Source organism: Ambystoma mexicanum, chromosome 3p, assembly GCF_040938575.1.
Source record: "Ambystoma mexicanum isolate Mex_15411 chromosome 3p, UKY_AmexF1_1, whole genome shotgun sequence".
NCBI lineage: Eukaryota > Metazoa > Chordata > Amphibia > Caudata > Ambystomatidae > Ambystoma > Ambystoma mexicanum.
The window spans coordinates 1,101,759,472-1,101,782,312 of NC_090925.1; positions in this window are offsets into that span (position 1 = coordinate 1,101,759,472).

A 22,841-nucleotide genomic window follows, 5' to 3' on the forward strand; every position below is an offset into this window, starting at 1 on the left:
GATGGATCAGTGCAGCGGCAGAACCGTCGGTCCTGCCAGTGAGAGCAGCCCCACCACCTTCTGCACTGTCCTCGGAAGTTATAGCGTCAAGCTGCGCTTCTTGCCACGCCACGATTCTCTGGATCATTTCCAATTTAGTGCCTTGAGAGGAAACCCCTCTCTCCGCACACATCTTCTTCAATGTTTCAGATTTCGAAGCATTTAAGGTTAATAAAGTATTCGTTTCCATACTGTTGATAGGACTATGGCCTTTTTAACGTTATATTCAATACTTTACTGCGTGTCCTGGTTGGAATAACCTGAAAACGCCTTAGCTCGTGCGCAACACTGGATACCTTCAGTCGTATCCCACCGCTGTACACCAATTTGTTAAGACGGATTTCTGAACTCTGTCCTGGTGGCGCAGAAGTTCAGAAGGCCAACCTAATTACTTGGAACAGGGTAACCTCTGGACAAGCCAGACCAATCAAGGTAGCGATCGCGGCGGTCAAGACTAGGTCTCAAGAGGGGTGAGGGTGACTGAAAGCCCGCAATGAGCACACAAAGCAAGAGCGCTTACAAACTACTCCAAACAGTTGTTTATATCAAAAATAGATACACATTTATTATAAGGCCTTGAAACTAATAACCACAGTAAAAGCAGCAATATACAACGATATTAAACCAACACATACACTATCCACCCAATATATATACAGAATACACAGTTTCACAGCATTAGCAGCACGAAATATGTTATCCACCTGCAGGGGAAGGAAAATAGGCAGTGCGAACCAATGCGTGTGATATGTCCGCCTTCTGAGGCCCCTAACTAGATGGTAGTCCAATCCCTACGAAGAGTGGAGCCTAGCGCTCAAAAGTACCTGCACACGCCGGTGCCAATGGGCAGAAGGTGAAGCTCTTCGGAGGACGTTGGACAGCTCTGTAGGGCGCCCTAATGAAGGAGAACACGGTCCGCGACTCTAGCGCAGCCTCCACTGTGAGGCAGAAGCAGGGCGCGAGTACGGACAAGGGGTGCTGTATTTACAGCGGGAAAAAGCAAGGGGCACTGCAGGAGGGCGACCAGATCCTAGCTAATCTACTCACCGGTCCCCGAAGCAAGCAGGCCCGAGCTTCTCCTCGATAGATGCAGCTTCTGGCAGGTTCTGAAGAGCAGGGAACGTCTCGTCGTCGTGCAGAGTAAAAAGACGTCCCGATCGAAGAAACAAGCACAGTTTTGTCGCCACAGCAGGGCAACGGAACGGCCGGGTGTATTCAAGCCAAACGAGCCCTGCTCACCTCTAGCTTAGGGTTGCTAAGCAAACGAAGCGTGTGAGCGTGCCCCGGACTCAGAATACCACCCAACCTGTCGGCGATTACAGAGCAGGACTCCTTAGTAAGCTGGTCAGTCAACTGAATGGCCCAGAGACACTTCCGAAGGCTTACGGCAGGAGTTGATGAAGGTGCCGGGAATAGCTGGTCCTGCTATTCCAATAGGTCGAAGCGCCAGTACAGGCCTTCTTGTTCGATCTTAGGTGGAAAGGGCTTCACCGGACGACAGCAATGAGGAGCAGAAGTTCTTCAGGGGGTCACCAGCGATTCCTCGGTCCAGCCTCGTGTTCGCAGGATACTTGGCTCCTGTATCCCTGGGTTCGTAAGAACTCAGGAGATCGACATGGTAGTGGTGTTTCCAGCTCCCTCTTATCCACGGTTCCCTTCGCGCCAAAACGGAGGGGAGCCAATGGGAGATCCGCTCATCAACACACATACCATACGTGGACCAATCACGGACCACAGTGGTCCCAGGCATTCACACCACCCTAGACTCTCTGGCACCCAGGATGTGTATTGGGACCAGACAGCCCAGCCCCCATCCTGGGGGCACTCAAACGACATGTAGAAGCCCGCGAAAGCAACCGTGTTTCGCGGGAAACTACATGCCCAAATAAGGAAGGCCCCGGGTCGCCTGACCTGGGGGAAGGTAAAGGGGCAAGACGGACAGTGGACGAGACAAAGGAGCCTCGTGGTCCGGCCATTTTGGGTAGCCGGGCCACCCTTTTGTGTTCGCGGCAAAAAGGTGCTCAGAACGGCAAAAGGAGCTCAAAATAAACCAAATGATCGCTGCCACCAGCCCAGTCCCTGAATGACTTGCACCGATCCAAAAACCATCCTACAAGAGTGTCTAGGGTCTGTAGAAGGCTAGAGACCCAAGAGAGCTGTAACTTAGCTTACAGTGCCCTCTTGTGTCGTGTTGCACTAAAATGGCGACACGATAGAAGAAACTACGGGAAACAGCGTTCCCCGGTACTGACTGTCTTAAGGGCATGTCAGTTTCCCCGTAAGAAAGGAGCGAAAGCCCAGAGGAGTACGGCAGAAGGCTGCACTTCTCTGGCAAAGTCAAGAAAACAGGTTGAAAACAATAGCAAAAAGTTTAGGGGTTGCCACATGGAAGGAAAGTTCCCTACAATAACGAAATCTTTCCTAACATATATGCACATTGGTTGGAGTAGGGCCAATGTTGCGAACAGTATGTGGGTAGGTTGGCAGTGACACAATACATTGTGAATGGAAGTGGGTACGGCTGCAGTGTGTGAATGAAAGTGCACAGGGGTGCAGGAGACAGTGTTTTATTTGTACATTATGGTAACTGTTGCAATTTTTTCCTGCATTGCTCCATGGTGGTGCACAGGTTGGGTAGAAGTGCTGGTGGCAGTGCTGTGTATGTGGATTGTCGTAGTTGGTGACATGGACGGTGGCATCACGTTGCAGTGGGTGTGTACAAGGCCTAGACTATTGGGTGCATAGCCAAAGGGCTTGAAGAGCCTAGGGCTTGAGCACACACACAGAAGTAATGCAATTTGAACTCTACATCAGTTAGAGGGTGGTAACTTGTAGAGAATGGGTGAGGAGCATATTCCCGATGCAATAGAGCAGCAGAAGTGACCTGTCAGGCGTGTATTTTTGGTTTCGCAGGTCAGGTGACTGTTAGAACATGGTAAAGTTTTCCATGTGTGGTGTGAGATGGAGCAGTGAAAAGTCACGCAGTGTGGGCACTGGGTGCAGTGTTTGGGAAGTGTTAGTATGGTAGCAGGTGTGGTTGCACGGCAGATTATATGTGCTTGGATAGTATGCTGTGTGCAGATTGCTTGGAATATGGGCAATGTTGTGAATATTTTGTGGTTAGGTTGGCAGTGACACAATACTTTTTGAGTGGACGTGGGTAAGACAATAGTATGTGAATGAAAGGGGGTAGGGATGTCGGAGACAGTGTAATGAAGGTACATTATGGTAATTGTTGCATTTAATGCTGTGCATATCCATTGCGGTGTGGAGGTTGGGTAGGAGTGCTGGTACCAGTCGTGCGTATGTGCATATGGTAGTTGGTGACATGCATAAGTGAGTTGCAATGCGTGTACTGTGCGTTCCATGGTTGTGGTGATAGTTGCAGAATGCTACAGTATTTGCTGCACGGTAGGAGATGGTGCGGTGAGAAGTTGTGTAGTGTGGCCACAGGGTGCAGCGTTGACATAATGTGAATATGGAAGATGGTATGCTTGAAGTGCAGCTTATATGTACTTGGTTACTCTGCTATGTGCAGATTTATTGAAGTGGGCCCAATGTTGTGAAGCTGTTGTGCATAGGTTGCCAGTGACACAATACTTTGTGCATGGTAGTGGGTGGGGGTGGTGCAGGCAGTGGTATGTTTGTGGATGCTGCTAATTGTAACACGTTTTCGTGAATGGGTATTTTATGGTGTGGTGGAGTTGGGTGGAAGTGCTGCTACATATGGTACATTTGTGCATAATGTCAGTTGTCCCCATAGTCGCATGCATGGATCCATACTGTTGTGGTAGGTGTGGAAAGGGCTGCACTGTTGTGTTCATGGCCAATGGTGTACTGTGTGCACCTCAGGATCTTTGTGGATGCTGCAATTGTGCATTCTTTAGCAGAAGTTTCTGGTGAAGGGGCTTTGGAATCAAATGGAATGTGTACTGAGAGTGATTAATGGTAAATATGAAGTGGTGTACAGTGATAGTGTGCAATGCAGAGGTTTTGTATGTGATTGCTGCATGCGTGTTTGAAAATTTGACAGCACCCAATGGGGGAGTGCTGCAAAAATGCCAGTGCAAAGGGAAGAAGTACTGTGTGCTTTACTGGGCCGTGCCCCTCAGTGTAGATGGGAAAGCCCATGTGACACATTCTGCCATTATGAACATGATGGACATGGAAATGGAATTGTGGGAAATAGGCAATTAGGTGTTTAGGTGTGATTGACCGGAAGGGGCGGTGCCATTTCGTCCCAATACTGTGTCGTGAGGTTGGTGGAGATGGAGAGACGCACAGTGCTTATCATCAGTGATACCTTTGTGCACCATCTGTACAGATGTTGTGTGCAAAGAGGCATTGCTGGTAATTTCGGGTTGGAAGGAGTGGACGCTTTCTGGGGCTCTCAGGGTGACTGCAGTTTCGGCTGGATGGTTCACTTTTGCAGATATGTGGCATCCGTCACGATTGTTGACTTTATCATGGTGCACTATGGAAGTTTACATTTGGGTTACATGTCGTGTGGAAGTTTAATCCGTCACCTGAAGAGGTTACTGTCAAGGTCATTTTCATGCATAACACCAAGAGGAGTATGGGTCCATGACGGTGTAATTTGTCCCCAGCCAGAGGTCGGAAGGTGTGTTATAAACAGAATTATGCGTGAATTTATGCAGACTGCTGGCATGTTCTCAACCCACTATGAGATCATGAGGTCGCAAAATATGCAGTGGTTCCATAGAAATGGCATTTATTTGAGCGGCATTGGCAATGCCATTTTTTTACACTGTGCAAGAATCATTGACCAGAATGTGGTAAAAATGTGAGGAGAGGCAAACAGAAACACACATACAGAGAAAAAAACAAAAAAGTTGCTTGCACGCAAGTGAAAAAACAAAAACTAACAAAAATACCTTTATACATCTACGATGGGGAAGAACCAATGCCCTACCCAGCTTGATATTTCTTACCCCGCCACATCCCGCCCCCCCCACCCTCATGCCCCATCACCATCACGAAAAGGTAGCAGCTACCGCAGTTCTTTCGGGATTACACGTGCCACATCCTGGGTGGCCATGCGGATGTCTCTGGATGGAGAAATCATGCATACTTTTACTGAACTATGTAGTGGAAGTGCTTTGAAGTGGCACGACACTTGTACTGTAAATGTGTATCGGTACATTTGAAGTGTTGTACAGGAGTGACAGTGTTGGATGATGGTGGCTTCGATGCAATTGGTGAATTTGTGTGTGCTTATTTACACGTAACCGAATGAGATAGTGCTGCAGAGAAAATAGTGCAAAGGGAAGAAGGACTGTTTCAGCTTCACAGGGCTGTGGCCCTCACGCTAATATGGGAGGCACACGTGCCAGATTCTGCCCTTTGCACCATGTTGCCCAATTGACATGGCACTGTGGGGATTAGCCATTCAGGTACTGTGGGTGTGGTTAACAGGAAGGGGCAGTGAAACTGCTGTACATTATACTCTGAGTACTGAGGGTGGCTGACATGGCGAAACGCATTGTGTTGACTGTAGGTGATCCCTTTGTCATAGATCTGCCCAACTATGCCCTGGAAAGACAGTTTGATGGTAATTTTGGTTTGGAAGGAATGGAAGCATTGTGCAACGCTGTGTATGAGTCTAGTTTCGCCGAGATGCATGTACTTTGCGAAGACCTAGCCACTTTTCAAGCAGTAGATGTTATCGTCATCCACTACGGTGGCATGCATATGGTTTACCTGGCTTCCTTACATTTGTTCCGTAGACTGAGGAGATTGCTTGATGTCATGAAGATGCTTTCTCCCAGCGCCAAGGTGCTTTTCTCATCCATAATACCACAAAGAGTATGGGCCACTGCTCATGGATGTTGTTCCGAACCAGAGCTGACGCAGGAACGTGTCTCATCAACAGAAGCATATATACTTTTTTGTCCGCTCATGCAATGTTCTTCTGCAACAATGCCCTCAATTATTGTGGAAATGTAGAGTTTTTCCAAGAAAATGACATTTTGTTGTCACCCATTGGCAATGCAATGTTGCTTGCCCGTCTACACGATGCCTTGAAGAGTTTACTGTACTAATGTGAGCACAATAAAACACAAAAGCAAAGAAAAACAACAAAAAAGATGTTTCTGTAGTAGCATCTAAAAAAAAAGAAAAGAAAGGCTATTCTAAGAGCTGCCCTTTATCACGATCTCCCACTACCCTGGTTGCAAGTTATTCCCCCACACCCGCACGCAGTACAAAAGCCACATCCGGGGATTTTGCGGGTGGCAGTCATGGAAATGGGACTGTGGGGATTGTCCAATCAGGTGCTAAGGTTGTGCGGCAATAGGAAGAAGGACTCCTGCTTCACTTGGGCCCGGCCCTCCCCGTACTTGGGGAATCGCACGTGCCACATTTGGCGATTCTCACCAAGCTGGCCTATGGAAATGGGATCGTAGGGATTGTCCCATCAGGTGTTCAGGGTGTGCCTCACAGAAAGCGTGCCAATAGAACGAAGGACTCCTCCAGCTTTACTGGGGCGCGACCCTTGCAGTACTTGGGGAAAGGCGCGTGCCACATTCTGCACTTCTCGCTATGCTGGTCAAAGGAAATGGGACTATGGCCTTTGGCCAATCAGGTGCTCAGGGTGTATGTCACAGGAAAGAGCACCGTAAGGGAGAAGGACTCCTCCTGCTTCACTGGGGTGCGGGCGTTGCAATATTTGGGGAAAGGCACGTGCCACATGCTGCGGTTCTCACCATGGTGGCCAATGGAAATGGGAATATCCATTGTCCCGGGAGGATAGCTCAGCGGCAATGTGCTCACCTTGGAAACAAGATAACATGAAGCAACACGAAGCAACACGGGTCAGTGCTGAGAAACCTCTGGGTATTAAGCGTGTTAAAAATACGCAATTAAGACATATTCCTGTAACTGCACCTCAATGCCCCCGGGCTGTTTGAGCACTTTATAAATGCAAATAAAATAAAACAATAAAAAATATGGTCTTTGCCAATTAGGTGCTCAGGGTGTACGTCACAGGAAAGGGCGGCAATCATTTCTTCCTTTACTTTGTGTAGTGCGGCTGGCAAGCATGGAAGGAGGCACAGTTTTCATCATAGGTGATGCCTTTGTGGAAGATCTGGTCGTGTTTGCCCTCCAAGAAGGATTTTTTGGCAATTTGGGTTTGGAGGGAGTGGAGGGTTTCTGCGGCAGTGTAGAAGCATGCTGTTTCGGCAGAGTGCTTGTAGAATGTCAATGCATGGCCACTTCTGGACCTGTACATGTTGTGGTTGTGCACTTTGAAGCCTTCTTTTTGGGTTCCATGCCATGTTCCTGTGTGTTCTGTCAATTGAAGAAGATGAAGAAAGCAGTGCAGCACATTTTTCCCACTGCCAAGGTGCTTTTCTCATGTATACCCCCGAGAATAGTATTGAAATATTCCAATGATTCCTGTCGCCAGCCAGAGTCTGGAAGGGGTCTCATAAACTGAACAGAACCATGTGTGACTTCTTGAGTGCTGCTGTGATGTTTTCCTGTGAGAATGATAACATTTGTTATCGATATACACACCTTTTCAAAAGGAAATGGCATGTCTTTGTCGACCAGTGGCAATGACATTTTCTTTTACAATCTACAGGCTGCAGTGAAGAACCTATTGTAAGAATGTGAGCTGACGTTGAAAACACAGAAATACTTATGAAAACTGCAAAAAAAGGTGTTTCTATGGAAGCACCTTCGCAAAACACAAGAAAAAACAAACAAAGGATCTTTTAAGAGCCGCCACACCTAATGATGTCCCCTACCCTGGTTAAAAATTATTCCTCCACTCCTGCGCATGCAAAGCACGAAAAGTCAGCAAATATCGCAATAGTTGCAGGGTGGCACGTGTTAGATATGCCCCTTTTGCAGATGACACCCATACAAATGGGCCTGTACAGGCTACGGGATTGGTCAATAAGGTTTTGGGTGGGGTGTGTATGCACAGACTGTGGAACACAGTGTATTTGTGGACAGAAATGCAGAGGGTGTGGTTATGGCTGTGTGTTTCAAGTGTCAGAGTGTGCAGGTTTTATGGGAGTTTGAAATACATTGGCTGAAAGTGAATGGAATACAATGTGCAGTGGCTGCTGATTTTGAATCTATCATGTGGATGTGTAGTGCTATGCAGTCCCTACAATGAAGTTACTGATTTTAGTTTGTCTGTGTGACACTTTGGTGACACACAATCATGCCGATATTATTGTTGTTCATTGTGGAGGGAAAATTGCACAGCATGTTGCACGAGTTTCAGTGCGGTTTGCGATGAAGGAGGCACTTGCCCAGGTCATGCGTTTGTTTCCGATCTCTTGCATAACTTTCTATCGCATTATGCAGACACTGATGTGGCTACGTTATTTTCTATTTGGTCCGCAAATGGAGAAAGCCCACTACGTTGCAAAGAAGTGTATTTGTGCCTTTGTACGACATGTGCCAATTGCGTACTTCACACATGGAAATATGACGTTTCACAGCACAGTTTCCCCCAGCTATACCATTCATTTTACTATGCCTGCCATCCTGATTTCTGCACATCCCATCCAAATTGCCTTGGTGCCCTTCTTGAAAGTAATTAACATTTATTGTAGTAAGTGTTGCGCACTGACACTCTTGAAAATGCTCTGCAACACGTAAAGAAACCTCTTCCTACAGCGACCCCCTTTCTAACCAGCTGATCTACAGTGTTTTGCACAGTGCCACGCCTCCCGCCCTGCATCCGTTCCTTGCCGATTCGATTGTTCATATATAAAAGGTGCTTTTCTTATTTCCCTTTTTTCCTTTCCCAGTTAATTTCAATTTACTATGGTCTTCTGAAAACATGCCACAGACAGAAGGAATGGCAGTAATGGCCTGGTACAGAAGGGGCAGCACTTGCATGGATATTATAGGGGACGTACAGAGAAACGGAATAAATGGGTGGCCATCACCTACACAGGCGCCAGTCATTGTCATGCTCCAAGAAGGACCCTTCCCATGCGCTTCCAAGTACCTTCCCTCTGTAGAGTAGCGTGTCGCAGTGCATGCTCAATATAATGCCCTTTACCGGGTAAGAGTCTGTAGCACGGCATATGTTCTGCAAGGATGTTTTAGAGCTCTGCTGCCCCACAGGAGTGCCCCTCTTTTTGCCCGTAGCAGATGTGGCAAATGCTGTACATGTAGTTACCATATGTAATTGTTGGAAGTGCGGTAGACTGCCCACTGGTCTCTTGTGCTTTCATTTCAGTTGTTGTCACATGCAGTACAAACCCTTCATGGTACGCCATTAGTCTCAGGCGTAGCTTTCCCGGAGATGCATACATTGTGGAATACAAGAATATTTACAACGGGAAACACAGCACCATTAGGTGGAGCAGGAAGCTATTTATTGTGTGCCGTACTTTTCTAACCACCACTAGGATTGTTTGCGCTCTGCATATTGGACTGTTTACTTAATTGCCTTTACATGCACTGGTATGTGCATGACCAACTCGCAGCAGGTTTTTCATTTTGCAAACTGTCCCACCTGCAGTTATATGTTTTCTTCAACTGTACGACCCACAGGCGACCTCTTGACACTTTCCATTACACTGCTCAGTGCAGTCACGATGAGTCTGTTTCACGGGTCATGGAAAAGCAAGCAGCACATCAATCAAATTAATGCGACATTTAACATGCCCACGTTACACTGACAGTTGCTGTTCCTTGTTTACCAATGGGCGTCATACAGTCAGGCATGATTCAGCCAAGAATTGGTAGGTTTGCAAAGCCACCCACGTAGTCGGCAGGAGTACTTGAAATGCGGAAGCCTACTGTATGAATACATAGGACTGCCGACAGGGGCGGTGTTACCAGCACACAGTGCATGACCTATGCATGGGTATAGGTGTGGAACCAATACACGTGCGCTACTACAACTTCTTAAAAGTGCATTCGAAGATGCAGACATTTGGCTAGTAATGGAGTCCTACGGATACTTGCAGTGTGATTGCACATACGCCGATCAGGTGCAGTCTCCCTAGGAAATGTCAATTTTTCTCATCTGTACTCATCTCAGCCAGTACTGTGCTGCACAGATTCACAATGCAATTTTAACACAAAAAGAGAAACTACTCAAACACTCACCAACATTCACTATGTACATCTGTAATTGCTAAGATACGCCAACACTATTCGGAAAAGGAAGGGGTAGCGCAAATGGATACATACATCAGACCATTTGGCCTTTTCACACGTTAATCATGAGGGCAGCCAATGAATCAGTAACACACTGTTGATAATGGGAAGTGTCACGACCCTCACCCAAAACCCCGTCTGGCAAACCCATGTGCCAGGTGGAGTCGGGCCTCTAGAGCCTGGCATCCTCTTCAAAAGCCCTCATGGGGCCAGTCCTGGCGCCTATGGCGCCAGGCTCGTCCACCATGAACAACAATGTGCTTGGGAACTACTTTATTGTATTGTCAGCCAACATGGCGGCATCCACATAGCTTGGTTAGGAACCAAGCTATGCGGTCTAGTGTTTTGGGTGTGCCAGGCCTGGAACTACTTTCCCTGGTACTACTTTACCTTGGCTATATAAACCACACCCTGACTGCAGAACATGCTTCGTGTTACTTTGCAGCTATTCCCTCGAACCTCGGAGAAGCAGAACCTGCAAGGAGACAAACGGAACATCATTAGCAGCAGCATCTTACCTGCAGTCTTCATCTTTAAACACTCGCAGCTACTGAGCCAAGCCAGTTCGCCGCACTGAAGCTCTGCATACCTAAGGGAGAAAAAAGAGACATTTTAAACAAAGAAAGGCATGCAGGATAGCAACAAAACTAAAGAACAGCAATAAGACCTACCTGAACAATATCAAACGGGCCGGCGTCAGTGAAGTAACTGGACCGCACTCGCCCATGAAAGACAACGCGCCCCTGCAAAGAAGGCAGGACGGAGAGCACGCCTAATTCTACCACAAGGTGAGGAGAGGGCGCCAGAGGGACTGAAAGCATACGGGGGTGGAGGGAGGATACTTACCCCAGTCGGTCAGTCTTGAACACAGTCCTCCTGTATTTTCAGGCAGAACCTTCCCCGCAGACCACATCAGTGCAAAGCTGAGAAGCATACCAGCGAGTAACCCAGCTGGGTGGCGTCCCTGTGGATACCAGGTGAGCGTAACAGAACATGAAGCCTACCATAACAAATCCACCTGGGCGCCATGGAGACATCAGAAATGAACCAATTGGCCCAATTACTAGGAGAGCTTCGTGCTGAGGTTCATTCTGCCCGACAAGAGACTAATGCCCTCCAGAGAGCCCTAATAGTGACCAAAGAACGCACTGAAGAGATTAGCAGGCAATACTTGCATCACAGGCAGGACAGACGCCTCTACCTGGAAGCAATCCAATGATGCAAAACCCCGCCATACCACCCACTCTGGTACAGATCACGTTACCTGGAACAGTGCCCCTGGCACCACCAGAAAGGTTCTCAGGCGACCCACAGAAGTATGCAGCATTAATCAATCAGTGCCACCTTCATTTTCTTTGTAGGCCTGGAGCATTTCCAAATGACCAAGCTCGGGTAGCTTTTGTCTTATCATACCTGAGTGGTAGTGCAGCAGATTGGTCGGTGCCGTTGGTAACCCATGACGATCCTCTATTACATGACTTTGGGGGGTTCCAGAGAGAAATGGAAAAACTTTTTTCTCGCCATACCCAGGAACAAGCAGTAGACAATGAACTCTTGTCCCTCCGACAGGGGAATCAGGACTTGTTAACATACATTGCTACCTTCAACAGACTGGTTGCCGAAGCTAGGTGGCCAGAAAACAAAAGAACCATGTTATTCCATCAAGGCTTACGAGGTGAATTAAAGGACGTCTTAGACCAGGTGGTTGATCCACCCAGAGACTGTGCAGAATTCATAAATCTGGTCGTGCAGCTAGACCACCGGTTGCAGGACCGAAAGGCAGACCGGTCTAAGATGGACCCTCGGACCATGTATGTTCGACCAAGGGAAAACACACCTGTTTACCTGAAAATGCTGTAGAACCCATGCAGATTGGCGGGATACGGCCTCCATTAACAAAACAAGAGCGGGACAAAAGAAGACAACAACAGCTTTGTTTGTATTGTGGGAAACCAGGACATTTCCTGAAGGACTGTCCAGTAAAACCCCCAAGAAGAACAGTCAGGGCCACAGAGAAAGATGAAGCTAAGGAATCGGGAAACTACCAAGCTCGACAAACGTAGAGGTCAGTTTGTCGAGTGAGAAGAAAGAGTTTCTGACCTCGCACTTTGCAATACCAGTAATCTTAATTAACCACCAACAGTCGTCAAGAATGCATGCCGTTGAAGCATACATCGATAGCGGAGCAGTTGGAAATTATATTGATCAAGAACTGGCAGCAGAGATGGGGCTTCCTTTGTGTTCTAAGCCAACTATGGAAAAGGTAACCACTGTGGATGGGACAGAAATCGCTTCCGGACCAGTAACCCAGTGCACAGCCAGGGTAACCTTGCTGTGTCAGGACGGACATCGGGAGTCTATTTCATTCGATCTCATCAAGGCACCTCAGTTCAGGCTAATACTAGGGATGCCATGGTTGGTGGCTCACAACCCTTTGATAGACTGGCGGGCACGAAAATTAGCCTTTCCCAGTGACTGCTCCCCTGCCTGCTATCACCAAGAGGAGAAACCCGACATCTGTATCCCCATGACCCCCGGAGCGACAGTATCAACCTTGGGAGCAACTAATACCTTGCCAAGTGAATACTATGATTTCCAGGATGTTTTCCGAAAGGACCAAGCCAATACATTGCCGCCGTACCAGCCCTATGACTGTCCGATCGACCTTGTTCCTGGTGCACAAATCCCTTGCGGCAGGATCTACACTCTCACAGAACCAGAAAAACTTCATTTGAAATCCTATTTAGACCAGTACCTTGCAAACGGATTTATCCGTCCTTCGAAGTCCCCCGCAGCCAGTCCTTTGTTCTTCGTACCGAAAAAGGAAGGAGACTTGAGAACCTCTATTGACTATCGCGCATTGAACCAGATCACCGTGAAGAACCGCTACCCCTTCTGTAATGGCTTGGCAGGCGAAGAACGGTGGTCTGGAGGGTTGCCCAGAGCATTGCCAGTGTTTAAGATTCATTCTAAACCTTCAAGCCATCACCTCTTTGTTTTTGCTTTGTCACCCCGAGTGGGACGGATATGCCCAGACGTGGGTCCCGTGCCTGCTGGGCCTAGAGACCCAAGCTACTCCTCACTGATGAGCCCCAACAAGGGCGAAACATGTTTGGGGATGCTTGTGGTCTCGTGCAGAAGGGATGTGGCTTAGCAGTTTGGGCTGGACTTACCCTTTTGGGGTGGGGCCAAGCCTGATTTGCATATAGTCTTTCCCCTTCTGTAATGGCTTGGCAGGCAAAGAATGGTGGTCTGGAGGGTTGCCCAGAGCATAGCCAGTGGTTAAGATTCATTCTAAACCTTCCAGCCATCACCTCTTTGTTTTTGCTTTGTCACCCCGAGTGGGGCGGGTATGCCCAGACGTGGGTCCCGTGCCTGCTGGGCCTAGAGACCCAAGCTACTCCTCACTGATGAGTCCCAACAAGGGTGAAACATGTTTGGGGATGCTTGTGGTCTTGTGCAGAAAGGATGTGGCCTAGCAGTTCGGGCTGGACTGCCCCTTTTGGGGTGGGGCCAAGCCTGATTTGCATATGGTCTTTCCCCTTCTGTAATGGTTTGGCAGGCAAAGAACGGTGGTCTGGAGGTTTGCCCAGAGCATAGCCAGTGGTTAAGATTCATTCTAAACCTTCCAGCCATCACCTCTTTGTTATTGAACCGCTACCCCATGCCACATATCCCTGAGATGCTAGACCAAGTTAAAGATGCCCATATTTATACCAAATTGGACCTTCAAGGAGCGTACCACCTGGTCCGAGTCAGAAAAGGAGATGAATGGAAAACCGCCTTCCGTACTAAGTACGGCTTGTTTGAATATCAAGTCATGCCCTTTGGGTTATACAACTCTCCTGTGGCATTCCAATATTTCATGAATGACGTTTTAAGGGAGTTAATTGATGTGTGCACCTTAGTGTACATAGACGACATCTTAGTATACTCAGCCTCGGAAAAAGATCATGTCAGGCACATTTGTTCAGTCCTCACCGCGCTCCGTCAACATAGCTTGTTTGCAAAGCTTGAAAAATGCTTTTTTCACGTCACCGAAGAAGAATTTCTTGTTTTTATCCTTACTCCAGGAGGCATCAGAATGGACGTTCACAAGGTAGATGCCATTCTGAAATGTCCTTCACCGACGTCTCTGAAAGGGGTACAAAGCATGCTGGGCTTTGCGAACTTCTACCGCCGGTTCATCCCAGACTTCTCTCAGGTTGTGCACCCAATCACGGTACTATCACGAAAAACAACAAAAAGTTTGCTTGGACCGAACAAGCAGAAGAAGCCTTTCAGGAACTTAAACAAAGGTTTACCTCCGCTCCAATACTGCGACATCCTCGTCCAGACCTCCCTTATGTCGTTGAAACTGATGCGTCCAGTCTCGCAATGGGGGCTGTCCCTTCACAGAGAGACCGGGAAACCGGCCAGCTACATCCTGTGGCCTTCTGGTCGAAAAAGTTCTCACCTCCAGAGATTAATTATGCCATCACGGACAAGGAACTCCTGGCTATCAAATTCACCTTTAAAGCCTGGAGGCACTACCTTCTGGGGGCCAGACACACCATTACAGTCAACACAGACCACCGAAACCTGCAATATCTCAAAACAGCCAAGGCCCAGTCCTCACACCAATTACGGTGGGCCCTTTTCTTCACCGAATATGATTATGTAATCACATTTCGACCAGGAGTCAGAAACGGAAAGGCGGATGCTTTATCTCGCATGCGCATAGATGAAATAGTATATACAACTCCAGACCCAGTACCTATTATACCTGAAGACAAACTCTTGGGTATCACAACAGCCCTAACACAAGCAGAACTACGAAAAGAAATCCAACGGACAATGAATCTTGATGCATACCTCGCATGGCAAACTCAAGGAGAACAATATACCATCAAGGACCACCTAGCCTTTTTTAGGGATCGCCTATATGTACCCAAGAAGGAATTACAACAGCATATTATTTCAAACTATCACGATTCACTGATCGAAGGGCATCATGGGATCGCCAAAACCCTAGCTAAGGTGAAAGAGAACTTTTGGTGGCCTATCTGGCGTAAGGACATCATTCAGTATATTCAGTCCTGCGGTGTCTGCGCACAAAATAAATCACAGAAACAAAAACCATCTGGTCTCCTACAACCATTGGACATTCCTCCAGTTCCATGGCACACTCTTTCCCTTGACTTCATCACTGATCTACCTCCAAGCCAAGAGTTCAACACCATCCTTGCAGTTGTGGACTTATTCTCGAAGATGGCCCATTGTATTCCTCTCAAAGGCCTCCCAGACGCAGCCACTTTAGCAAAAGTGTTCATGGAGGGCGTGGTTAAGCTACATGGCTTGCCTTCGGTTCTGGTCTCTGATCGAGGCAGCCAGTTTGTTTCAAACTTCTGGAAAAAATGCTGTGCAATGGCGCAGATCGACGTTCTGCTATCTACCAGTCACCATCCCCAAACGGACGGCCAAACCGAGAAAACCAATCAGACACTCGAGCAATATTTACAGTACATGCTGCACCACAAACAAAGGAATTGGAAAGACCTACTATGGATAGCCGAATATGCATATAACAATTCTTTGCATTCAAGCATGGGACAAACGCCCTTCTATACCCTTCATGGCAGACGTCAACGTACCTCTGAAGTAGACCTTCCAGCCAGCTTGGATATGCCAGCGGTAAAGACTCTACACACAACCATTACTCAGGCTTTCAAAAGGGTAAAGGAACACCTTATTCATGCCAAAGAAAAACAAAAGAGATTCGCCGACCAACACCGGAAAAAGGCCCCTGATTATCAAGTAGGAGACAAAGTTTGGTTAGCCGCTAAAATCGTACCCATCAAGGGAACCTGGACCTTTCATCCCAGATTCTTAGGACCCTATACCATTAAGGCAATTATCAACCCAGCAGCCGTGAAACTGGATTTACCACCTAATCCACACATCCATCCGGTATTCCATGTGTCCCTCCTGAAACCAATGCAACCCGGCACACAGATTGGGACACCACCTAAGCCCATACTTGTTGACGGAGAACCAGAATTCGAAGTCAAAGATCTCTTGGACTCTGAATACTCTAGGACCAAGTTATATTATCTCGTCGATTGGAAAGGATTTGGACCACAAGATAGATCCTGGGAGCCCAGTGAGAATATCCACGCACCACGTCTAATCAGGAAATTCCATCGGAACTTCCCAACCAAACCTGGGCCAGACAGAAGGAACACCATGGGAGGGGCCTTAGGGGGGAGTGCTGTCACGACCCTCGCCCAAAACCCCCTCTGGCAAACCCATTGGCCAGGTGGAGTCAGGACTCGGGCCTCTAGAGCCTGGCTTCCTCTTCAAAAGCCCTCATGGGGCCAGTCCTGGCGCCTATGGCGGCCGGCTCGTACACCATGAACAACAATGTGCTTGGGAACTACTTTATTGTATTGTCAGCCAACATGGAGGCATCCACATAGCTTGGTTCCTAAGAATCAAGCTATGCAGTCTAGTGTTTTGGGTGTGGCAGGCCAGGAACTACTTTCCCTGGCACTACTTTATCTGGGCTATATAAACCACACCCTGACTGCAGAACATGCTTCGTGTTACTTTGCAGCTTTCAACGTGACGCTCACCGTGTCCAGCTATTCCCTCGATCCTCGGAGAAGCAGACCCTGCAAGGAGACAAAAGGAACATCATTAGCAGCAGCATCTTACCTGCAGTCTTCATCTTTAAACACTCGCTGCTACTGAGAACAGCTTCCTCGAATCTGCATGCCTTCCGGACAGAACGACCTGAAATAGGAAGATAGAGGCAACATTAAGGAAAGCTGTAGAGACATTTACAAATTACAAACTGCTCAAAAGGCTTACCTGGCTAGTCGCCTCTCGGCTGGCACCACTCCGGACATTCCACTCGTGCTGAAGAACACCGCGACCTACAAGGAAGGAAAACACAGGTTACCAAAGGCAAGACTTCACAGCTCTGCGCATAGCGCTTACTTACCGCATCATAGCACTCTTAATGCGTCATCATTTACCAGCGGGGCTCAACCAAGTCAGTTTGCCGCGCTGAAGCTCTGCATAGCTAAGGGAGAAAAAAGAGACATTTTAAACAAAGAAAGGCATGCAGGATAGCAACAAACTAAAGAACAGCAATAAGACCTACCTGAACAATATCAAACGGGCCGGCGTCAGTGAAGTAACTGGACCGCACTCGCCCATGAAAGACAACGCGCCCCTGCAAAGAAGGCACGACGGAGAGCACGCCAAAATTTTACCACAAGGTGAGGAGAGGGCGCCAGAGGGACAGAAAGCATATGGGGGTGGACGGAGGATACTTACCCCAGTCGGTCAGTCTTGAACACAGTCCTCCTGTATTTTCAGGCAGAACCTTCCCCGCAGACCACATCAGGGCAAAGCTGAGAAGCATACCAGCGAGTAACCCAGCTGGGTGGCGTCCCTGTGGATACCAGGTGAGCGTAACAGGAAGTTATGGTTCTGTTGTAGTTCCAAACAGCTATCATCTTTACAGAAACATTATGGTAAAGCAACGTTGTGGTTAGAGTGCCCTACTAAAAACCTATGAAATTCACTAACAAAAACATTGTTAAAGGGACATTATGTTTAAGTTGCACTAGCAAAAACCTATGAAATTCTATGGAAAAACGTTGTTAAAGGGACGTTATGGTTACAGGTAAAACCGAAAACCCCCCGAAATGTGCCAGTATGGTAAGCCAAGCAACCATTACTCGCACCACCAGTGTCCACTGCAAGGACTAACACCCACGACATCAAAGATGCCATCACAAATCGCATTGATGACATCACATGTGCATTTAGTTTTCATGGAATGCCTCCACAAGGGATTGTTATTGTAATGGTGGCAGAAAACTATGAAAGATCATTGGAAACACTACCATGAGATAAGCAGTTCATTGAGCAATGTATTGCTATACACACCATTGTATTACATACTTCCTTGCAGTACATCAACCAACTCATGTGGACACGTTGCCATTGTCTGCACCATGCCGAATACAAGTGTAATCTTGAAAATCTTCCCATGATACACAGTGAAGTCATGAATGCTTTTGTTTTAGCGTTTCGGGTACTGTGAAACATGTAAGAAGTAGCTACATTGCCTTAATAACTACATAATTGCACTACGCACAGAAAACATAAAGACACCACAATGCATACAAATATGAGCATATACAGGGAAATTACAGGAGGCAAACAAGGAGCAGTATTACCAGAAAGTGTTCATAACATAACTGATTAGCTTCATGCACAGAAATGATTGCTGTGTTTTACGCTTTCTTCTTCCCCTATATGTATATGTATCATATGATGTGAGTGAACCCTCAGGAAAGTAGTGCAAGAACATATAAGAAGGGTGCCGTACACAAAGATAGCACCTTTTGAATTGTTACTTCCTGACTGGTAGTGAAGAAAAGCACCGGGCCTATTTATGTCAGTAAACAAAAAAGGGACAGCCACTCAAGTGATGTCATCAGTGATGTCATCAATGTGATTTGTGATGGCAACTTTGATGTCATGGGTGTTAGTCATGGGTGTTAGTCCTTGCAGTGCACTGGTACTGCGAGTTATGGTTGCTTAGCTCAACATAACGGGTGAATTTTGGGGGGGTTTGGTTTTACCTGTAACCATTACGTCCCTGTAACAACATTTTTCCATAGAATTTCATAGGTTTTTGCTAGTGCAACTTAACCATAACGTCCCTTTAACAATGTTTGTGTTAGTGAACATATATATATGTTCAATGAAAAAACTTTGTTAAAGGGTCATTATGGTTACAAGTAAAACACAAAAAAAACAGAAATTCACCAGTTATGGTAAGCTAAGCAACCATAACTCATGCCACCGCCGTGCACTGCTACGACAAAAACCCAGTACATGAAAGATAACATCACAAATGCCAATGATGACATAACATCACATATCTGGGACCCTTGTTTTTGTTCACTGACATGTCTAGGCTAGTTTTTATTTTTACTAACAATTTTAAATGTTAAAATGGAAAAGGTACTATAGAAAATATATATATATATATTCAGTGACTTTGTTAAAGGGACGTTATGGTTAAGTTGCACTAATAAAACATATCAAATTCAGTGAAAAACATTGTTAAAGGGACGTTATGGTTAAGTTGCACTAATAAAAACCTATCAAATTCAGTGAAAAATTGCACTAATAAAAACCTATCAAATTCAGTGAAAAACATTGTTAAAGGGACGTTATGGTTAAGTTGCACTAGTAAAAACCAATCAAATTCAGTGAAAAAACGTTGTTAAAGGGACGTTATCGTTACAAGTAAAAAAAATTAAAAAAATGAATTTCGCCTGTTATGGTAAGGTAAGCAACCATAACCCGCGCCACCACCATGTACTGCTAAAATTAACACCCAGGACATCAAAGATTACATCACATTTTTCATTGTTGACATCACTGATGAGATCACCTATGAAATTAGTTTTGATGAAAAGTCCTTATAAGGAGTTCTGTTTATAACGTTGGTAACAAGATGTCAGGGGTGATCGGGAGACCTATCACTAAACTACTTAATGTAGGAAAGCATGTACTTATCTAAACAAAACATTATATTGGAGTGTTGTTGTTAATACAGGAACCTAATCATACATACACATAGGAAATGGCTGCAGCATACACTATACGATATTTTTAGTCTGGTAATTTTGGCTTGTAAAATAATGAAAGGTATCCTTGTAGAGTTTTGAGTGATGTTTAACATGGAATACATAGGTACTAAATCAAGACTTACTACATACTGGTGTCAGTACAGACAATACATTTAAAGACCCACAATGCATACAAATTACAGGCACATATGGGGAAATGAAAGTAAGGAAGACAGAAAGAACATCAATAGAAAATGTCAATAACATTACAGTTCATCATCATGTACACACATGAATTGCGTGTTTAAGGCCTGTTTATTGGCCCATATCTGTGCAACATGAGCTGACACCAAACCCTAAGGAAATTACTTCTGTAATATACAAGAAGGTTAACGCAGGGACGTCAATTCACCTAAATTCCATGGCTAGCGGAAGTGACATCACATGACCCTTGACATCTGATGATATCACAGGAAGCGATGTCATTTGACCACACCCTGAGTGAAATCATGGGAAGCGATGGAACACGACCATTTACCCCTCGACAAAACAGAAAGTGGCATCACATAGCATTGTTTCTAAGTACAATGTTAAAAATATGGTTACAATATTACTATAACGTGATATACATTTCATACAAGAATGGATCACCATATGTATCGGCAGAAAAAATATTTTACAACTGCAACGTGCGAAAAGCAAACTACATAGTCCGAAATGGATGCTTATTCTACTCTAAATGCTTTTTGGAGTATTGTGTCTGCATTGTGAATGTGAGGTGTTTAAGAACAGACTAAATCACTGACTCAACCCCTGAAGTGTACCTGAAATAAAACTTTAATGAGTCTAGTAGTTATTTTATGAAATTCCAGAAAGACAAATAGCTACAATGACCACATGGCATTGGCCACAGCCCAGGAGGTTTAATTTGTAAAAAAAAGAAAAAATAAATCGTTTGTTTTTATTAGGGGTACCAAGAGAGACCTCAGGAGCCGCAAGGAAGACCCCCGGCGACCACTAAATGACGTCCCTGGGTTAATGTCTAGATATATAGCACCTACAAATTCTTTCTGCCAGTGAACAAAACCGGCCGGCTTAGTTATGTCAGTGAACTAAACCAAGGGGCCCAGATTTGTGATGTCATCAGTGATGTCTTGGCGTTAGTCTTAGCAGTGCACAGTGGTGGTGCGATTTATGGTTGCTTACCTTAACTGGCAAATTTCTGTTATTTTTTTCAATTTTACTTGTAACCATAACGCCCCTTTAACAATGTATTTTCACTGAATTTCATGGGTTTTTACCAAGATACCCTTAATTTTTCTACATGTTCTTTACATCATACTGACCCCACCCCCCAACCCCATCCTGATAGCCGTAGAGTCCGTGGACCACGCGCATGTCTGTGGACTTCGGACAGCATTCATATTGCCCAAAAGCGCAGGGATTACCTTACAATGGTGTATCCTGCAAAGGACAAAGACATATGCATGAAATAACAATGGGCCTCATTCCGAGTAGGGCAGTAAGGGATACTGGGCACCGGTAAGGAGACAGGTGCCGGTAATCCCTTACCGCCCTACTACAAGGTCCCTTAGCGGGTCCCTCCAGTAATGCCTGGTCTGACCAGGCGTTATGGACGGGACCTGCAAAGGGACCAGGGCGCAAATAACGGGCTTGACATGCGCGAGCCCGTTATTTGCACCCTCCCCATTCCCATTGAGCCCTATGACCGGCGCCGACCCGTTATTGGTGGCAGTCATGGCGCAAATAGCGCCATGACTACCACCAATCTCGGAATGAGGCCAATATATATATATATATATATATATATATATATATATATATATATATATATATATATACTACATACAAAAATAAATATGTATAGGAAATTTCACTTCAAAAACCACAAGTATGTTTTCATGTGGTGCACAATATAATGGAACACACCAAGCACAAAGCTTCACTGTACAGCTCTCAGTATCACCTCTATGCAACCTTGCTTACAGACTGACAAGCACCTGGCACTTCTTTCGGAAGAAGCTGTTACAAAATAGTAAGTACACTGTATTTCTTTCTGTATTATTACCATTTGTTATGCAAACATAACTTATAAAAATAGCACTATTGTTTTCTTTTAACAGAAATGGCAAGCACAGTAGAATGGTTGGAGGATTATGTTGGAGGAATATTTCCCCAAAGACGAAATGACTGAATACAACAGTTGTAATTGTATACAATACATTTTGTAAAGCAATAACGTGATGTCATCTGTTCAAATGTCACTATAACATGGTTTTCTTTTTAACAGTACATAGTGGGGATGAGGAAATCAGGGCACAATTACATTTGAGTGAACCTGAAGATGTGCACAGACAGACCCTAACCCCAAATGTACATAATGAACTGATAAAGTTATCATCAAAAATGGATGAACTAAATAATAATTTCATGCAGTAGATGACATTTGTGAAAAATCATGTCAAGGAAAATGTTCAATATCAGTGCCCGACTTGTAACTGTACCATTCACCTTATCCCAACCAATCATCCCCATCAAATTCCCTGAATGAAAGACACTATGATGAAACCTCAATCCCTTCCTCCCCTCTTGAACATTGTACAGAGAATCCCAGTTCTCCCATTTTTGTTTCTCATTCCGATTCCCCATCTCTTTGCTAATTGAATATATGTTTTTCAATAAATATGTGTGTGTATAGTCTTGCTGCTAGTTTATTTTAATGAAAGCCCAATTTTGAGTCTGCGATACCGCACGACTGTCCGGGATGTCCGTGACCCAAATGGAGGTGCCCCCAAACACTGTGCCTGTCCGGACATGTCCACTATCATGTGGTGCACTTTAAATTAGTTCAGGGACTCCACCACTATCCTGCGGACACTGGCACACATGCGCACCTCATCTCACTGTGCCCCCGGACACAGCGCCTGTCCACACATGTCAGCTCGCAAGTGACAAACTTTTAAATAGTTTGGGGACTACGCC